Source organism: Haematobia irritans, chromosome 3 (genome assembly GCF_050003625.1).
Source record: "Haematobia irritans isolate KBUSLIRL chromosome 3, ASM5000362v1, whole genome shotgun sequence".
Classification (NCBI taxonomy): domain Eukaryota; kingdom Metazoa; phylum Arthropoda; class Insecta; order Diptera; family Muscidae; genus Haematobia; species Haematobia irritans.
The window spans coordinates 82,504,758-82,511,505 of record NC_134399.1 but is presented as its reverse complement, the minus strand read 5'-3'; positions in this window follow the sequence as shown (position 1 = coordinate 82,511,505).

Here is a 6,748-nt window from a genome sequence, read left to right as displayed (position 1 = left end):
TTTCGCTCTAGGACGCATATTTAAGGAGATATGGGCAAAAGAAGTTTTTCATATAAAAATTAAAATTTTTTTAGGTTTTGGGTGGATTTTTCAATTTTTTGGGGGTGGTCACGAATTAAAGTCCTTTTCGCTCTAGGACGCATATTTAAGGAGATATGGGCAAAAGAAGTTTTTCATATAAAAATTTCAATTTTTTTAGGTTTTGGGTGGATTTTTCAATTTTTTGGGGGTGGTCACGAATTAAAGTCCTTTTCGCTCTAGGACGCATATTTAAGGAGATATGGGCAAAAGAAGTTTTTCATATAAAAATTTAATTTTTTTTAGGTTTTGGGTGGATTTTTCAATTTTTTGGGGGTGGTCACGAATTAAAGTCCTTTTCGCTCTAGGACGCTTAGTTTAGGAGATATGGGCAAAAGAAGTTTTTCATATAAAAATTTAAATTTTTTGAGGTTTTGGGTGGATTTTTCAATTTTTTGGGGGTGGTCACGAATTAAAGTCCTTTTCGCTCTAGGACGCATATTTAAGGAGATATGGGCAAAAGAAGTTTTTCACATAAAAATTTAAATTTTTTTAGGTTTTGGGTGGATTTTTCAATTTTTTGGGAGTGGTCACGAATTAAAGTCCTTTTCGCTCTAGGACGCTTAGTTTAGGAGATATGGGCAAAAGAAGTTTTTCATATAAAAATTTTAATTTTTTTAGGTTTTGGGTGGATTTTTCAATTTTTTGGGGGTGGTCACGAATTAAAGTCCTTCTTGCTCTAGGACGCATATTTAAGGAGATATGGGCAAAAGAAGTTTTTCATATAAAAATTTCAATTTTTTGAGGTTTTGGGTGGATTTTTCAATTTTTTGGGGGTGGTCACGAATTAAAGTCCTTTTCGCTCTAGGACGCATATTTAAGGAGATATGGGCAAAAGAAGTTTTTCATATAAAAATTTAAATTTTTTTAGGTTTTGGGTGGATTTTTCAATTTTTTGGGGGTGGTCAGGAATTAAAGTCCTTTTCGCTCTAGGACGCTTAGTTTAGGAGATATGGGCAAAAGAAGTTTTTCATATAAAAATTTTAATTTTTTGAGGTTTTGGGTGGATTTTTCAATTTTTTGGGGGTGGTCACGAATTAAAGTCCTTCTCGCTCTAGGACGCATATTTAAGGAGATATGGGCAAAAGAAGTTTTTCATATAAAAATTTCAATTTTTTTAGGTTTTGGGTGGATTTTTAAATTTTTTGGGGGTGGTCACGAATTAAAGTCCTTTTCGCTCTAGGACGCATATTTAAGGAGATATGGGCAAAAGAAGTTTTTCATATAAAAATTTCAATTTTTTTAGGTTTTGGGTGGATTTTTCAATTTTTTGGGGGTGGTCACGAATTAAAGTCCTTTTCGCTCTAGGACGCATATTTAAGGAGATATGTTCAATTTTTTGGGGGTGGTCACGAATTAAAGTCCTTTTCGCTCTAGGACGCATATTTAAGGAGATATGGGCAAAAGAAGTTTTTCATATAAAAATTTCATTTTTTTTAGGTTTTGGGTGGATTTTTCAATTTTTTGGGGGTGGTCACGAATTAAAGTCCTTTTCGCTCTAGGACGCATATTTAAGGAGATATGGGCAAAAGAAGTTTTTCATATAAAAATTTCAATTTTTTTAGGTTTTGGGTGGATTTTTCAATTTTTTGGGGGTGGTCACGAATTAAAGGCCTTTTCGCTCTAGCACGCTTAGTTTAGGAGATATGGGCAAAAGAAGGTTTTCATATAAAAATTTTAATTTTTTGAGGTTTTGGGTGGATTTTTCAATTTTTTGGGGGTGGTCACGAATTAAAGTCCTTTTCACTCTAGGACGCATATTTAAGGAGATATGGGCAAAAGAAGTTTTTCATATAAAAATTTCAATTTTTTTAGGTTTTGGGTGGATTTTTCAATTTTTTGGGGGTGGTCACGAATTAAAGTCATTTTCGCTCTAGGACGCATATTTAAGGAGATATGGGCAAAAGAAGTTTTTCATATAAAAATTTCAATTTTTTTAGGTTTTGGGTGGATTTTTCAATTTTTTGGGGGTGGTCACGAATTAAAGTCCTTTTCGCTCTAGGACGCATATTTAAGGAGATATGGGCAAAAGAAGTTTTTCATATAAAAATTTAAATTTTTTTAGGTTTTGGGTGGATTTTTCAATTTTTTGGGGGTGGTCACGAATTAAAGTCCTTTTCGCTCTAGGACGCTTAGTTTAGGAGATATGGGCAAAAGAAGTTTTTCATATAAAAATTTAAATTTTTTGAGGTTTTGGGTGGATTTTTCAATTTTTTGGGGGTGGTCACGAATTAAAGTCCTTTTCGCTCTAGGACGCATATTTAAGGAGATATGGGCAAAAGAAGTTTTTCACATAAAAATTTAAATTTTTTTAGGTTTTGGGTGGATTTTTCAATTTTTTGGGGGTGGTCACGAATTAAGGTCCTTTTCGCTCTAGGACGCTTAGTTTAGGAGATATGGGCAAAAGAAGTTTTTCATATAAAAATTTTAATTTTTTGAGGTTTTGGGTGGATTTTTCAATTTTTGGGGGTGGTCACGAATTAAAGTCCTTCTTGCTCTAGGACGCATATTTAAGGAGATATGGGCAAAAGAAGTTTTTCATATAAAAATTTCAATTTTTTGAGGTTTTGGGTGGATTTTTCAATTTTTTGTGGGTGGTCACGAATTAAAGTCCTTTTCGCTCTAGGACGCATATTTAAGGAGATATGGGCAAAAGAAGTTTTTCATATAAAAATTTAAATTTTTTTAGGTTTTGGGTGGATTTTTCAATTTTTTGGGGGTGGTCACGAATTAAAGTCCTTTTCGCTCTAGGACGCTTAGTTTAGGAGATATGGGCAAAAGAAGTTTTTCATATAAAAATTTTAATTTTTTGAGGTTTTGGGTGGATTTTTCAATTTTTTGGGGGTGGTCACGAATTAAAGTCCTTCTCGCTCTAGGACGCATATTTAAGGAGATATGGGCAAAAGAAGTTTTTCATATAAAAATTTCAATTTTTTTAGGTTTTGGGTGGATTTTTCAATTTTTTGGGGGTGGTCACGAATTAAAGTCCTTTTCGCTCTAGGACGCATATTTAAGGAGATATGGGCAAAAGAAGTTTTTCATATAAAAATTTCATTTTTTTTAGGTTTTGGGTGGATTTTTCAATTTTTTGGGGGTGGTCACGAATTAAAGTCCTTTTCGCTCTAGGACGCATATTTAAGGAGATATGGGCAAAAGAAGTTTTTCATATAAAAATTTAATTTTTTTTAGGTTTTGGGTGGATTTTTCAATTTTTTGGGGGTGGTCACGAATTAAAGTCCTTTTCGCTCTAGGACGCATATTTAAGGAGATATGGGCAAAAGAAGTTTTTCACATAAAAATTTAAATTTTTTTAGGTTTTGGGTGGATTTTTCAATTTTTTGGGGGTGGTCACGAATTAAAGTCCTTTTCGCTCTAGGACGCTTAGTTTAGGAGATATGGGCAAAAGAAGTTTTTCATATAAAAATTTAAATTTTTTGAGGTTTTGGGTGGATTTTTCAATTTTTTGGGGGTGGTCACGAATTAAAGTCCTTTTCGCTCTAGGACGCATATTTAAGGAGATATGGGCAAAAGAAGTTTTTCACATAAAAATTTAAATTTTTTTAGGTTTTGGGTGGATTTTTAAATTTTTTGGGGGTGGTCACGAATTAAAGTCCTTTTCGCTCTAGGACGCTTAGTTTAGGAGATATGGGCAAAAGAAGTTTTTCATATAAAAATTTCAATTTTTTTAGGTTTTGGGTGGATTTTTCAATTTTTTGGGGGTGGTCACGAATTAAAGTCCTTTTCGCTCTAGGACGCATATTTAAGGAGATATGGGCAAAAGAAGTTTTTCATATAAAAATTTCAATTTTTTTAGGTTTTGGGTGGATTTTTAAATTTTTTGGGGGTGGTCACGAATTAAAGTCCTTTTCGCTCTAAGACGCATATTTAAGGAGATATGGGCAAAAGAAGTTTTTCATATAAAAATTTCAATTTTTTTGAGGTTTTGGGTGGAGTTTTCAATTTTTTGGGGGTGGTCACGAATTAAAGGCCTTTTCGCTCTAGCACGCTTAGTTTAGGAGATATGGGCAAAAGAAGTTTTTCATATAAAAATTTCAATTTTTTTAGGTTTTGGGTGGATTTTTCAATTTTTTGGGGGTGGTCACGAATTAAAGTCCTTTTCGCTCTAGGACGCATATTTAAGGAGATATGGGCAAAAGAAGTTTTTCATATAAAAATTAAAATTTTTTTAGGTTTTGGGTGGATTTTTCAATTTTTTGGGGGTGGTCACGAATTAAAGTCCTTTTCGCTCTAGGACGCTTAGTTTAGGAGATATGGGCAAAAGAAGTTTTTCATATAAAAATTTCAATTTTTTTAGGTTTTGGGTGGATTTTTAAATTTTTTGGGGGTGGTCACAAATTAAAGTCCTTTTCGCTCTAGGACGCATATTTAAGGAGATATGGGCAAAAGAAGTTTTTCACATAAAAATTTAAATTTTTTTAGGTTTTGGGTGGATTTTTCAATTTTTTGGGGGTGGTCACGAATTAAAGTCCTTTTCGCTCTAGGACGCTTAGTTTAGGAGATATGGGCAAAAGAAGTTTTTCATATAAAAATTTCAATTTTTTTAGGTTTTGGGTGGATTTTTCAATTTTTTGGAGGTGGTCACGAATTAAAGTCCTTTTCGCTCTAGGACGCATATTTAAGGAGATATGGGCAAAAGAAGTTTTTCATATAAAAATTTCAATTTTTTTAGGTTTTGGGTGGATTTTTAAATTTTTTGGGGGTGGTCACGAATTAAAGTCCTTTTCGCTCTAAGACGCATATTTAAGGAGATATGGGCAAAAGAAGTTTTTCATATAAAAATTTCAATTTTTTTGAGGTTTTGGGTGGAGTTTTCAATTTTTTGGGGGTGGTCACGAATTAAAGGCCTTTTCGCTCTAGCACGCTTAGTTTAGGAGATATGGGCAAAAGAAGTTTTTCATATAAAAATTTCAATTTTTTTAGGTTTTGGGTGGATTTTTCAATTTTTTGGGGGTGGTCACGAATTAAAGTCCTTTTCGCTCTAGGACGCATATTTAAGGAGATATGGGCAAAAGAAGTTTTTCATATAAAAATTAAAATTTTTTTAGGTTTTGGGTGGATTTTTCAATTTTTTGGGGGTGGTCACGAATTAAAGTCCTTTTCGCTCTAGGACGCATATTTAAGGAGATATGGGCAAAAGAAGTTTTTCATATAAAAATTTCAATTTTTTTAGGTTTTGGGTGGATTTTTAAATTTTTTGGGGGTGGTCACGAATTAAAGTCCTTTTCGCTCTAAGACGCATATTTAAGGAGATATGGGCAAAAGAAGTTTTTCATATAAAAATTTCAATTTTTTTGAGGTTTTGGGTGGAGTTTTCAACTTTTTGGGGGTGGTCACGAATTAAAGGCCTTTTCGCTCTAGCACGCTTAGTTTAGGAGATATGGGCAAAAGAAGTTTTTCATATAAAAATTTCAATTTTTTTAGGTTTTGGGTGGATTTTTCAATTTTTTGGGGGTGGTCACGAATTAAAGTCCTTTTCGCTCTAGGACGCATATTTAAGGAGATATGGGCAAAAGAAGTTTTTCATATAAAAATTAAAATTTTTTTAGGTTTTGGGTGGATTTTTCAATTTTTTGGGGGTGGTCACGAATTAAAGTCCTTTTCGCTCTAGGACGCATATTTAAGGAGATATGGGCAAAAGAAGTTTTTCATATAAAAATTTAAATTTTTTGAGGTTTTGGGTGGATTTTTCAATTTTTTGGGGGTGGTCACGAATTAAAGTCCTTTTCGCTCTAGGACGCATATTTAAGGAGATATGGGCAAAAGAAGTTTTTCACATAAAAATTTAAATTTTTTTAGGTTTTGGGTGGATTTTTCAATTTTTTGGGAGTGGTCACTAATTAAAGTCCTTTTCGCTCTAGGACGCTTAGTTTAGGAGATATGGGCAAAAGAAGTTTTTCATATAAAAATTTTAATTTTTTGAGGTTTTGGGTGGATTTTTCAATTTTTTGGGGGTGGTCACGAATTAAAGTCCTTTTCGCTCTAGGACGCTTAGTTTAGGAGATATGGGCAAAAGAAGTTTTTCATATAAAAATTTTAATTTTTTGAGGTTTTGGGTGGATTTTTCAATTTTTTGGGGGTGGTCACGAATTAAAGTCCTTTTCGCTCTAGGACGCATATTTAAGGAGATATGGGCAAAAGAAGTTTTTCATATAAAAATTTAAATTTTTTTAGGTTTTGGGTGGATTTTTCAATTTTTTGGGGGTGGTCACGAATTAAAGTCCTTTTCGCTCTAGGACGCTTAGTTTAGGAGATATGGGCAAAAGAAGTTTTTCATATAAAAATTTAAATTTTTTGAGGTTTTGGGTGGATTTTTCAATTTTTTTGGGGTGGTCACGAATTAAAGTCCTTTTCGCTCTAGGACGCATATTTAAGGAGATATGGGCAAAAGAAGTTTTTCATATAAAAATTTAAATTTTTTTAGGTTTTGGGTGGATTTTTCAATTTTTTGGGGGTGGTCACGAATTAAAGTCCTTTTCGCTCTAGGACGCTTAGTTTAGGAGATATGGGCAAAAGAAGTTTTTCATATAAAAATTTTAATTTTTTGAGGTTTTGGGTGGATTTTTCAATTTTTTGGGGGTGGTCACGAATTAAAGTCCTTCTCGCTCTAGGACGCATAGTTAAGGAGATATGGGCAAAAGAAGTTTTTCAT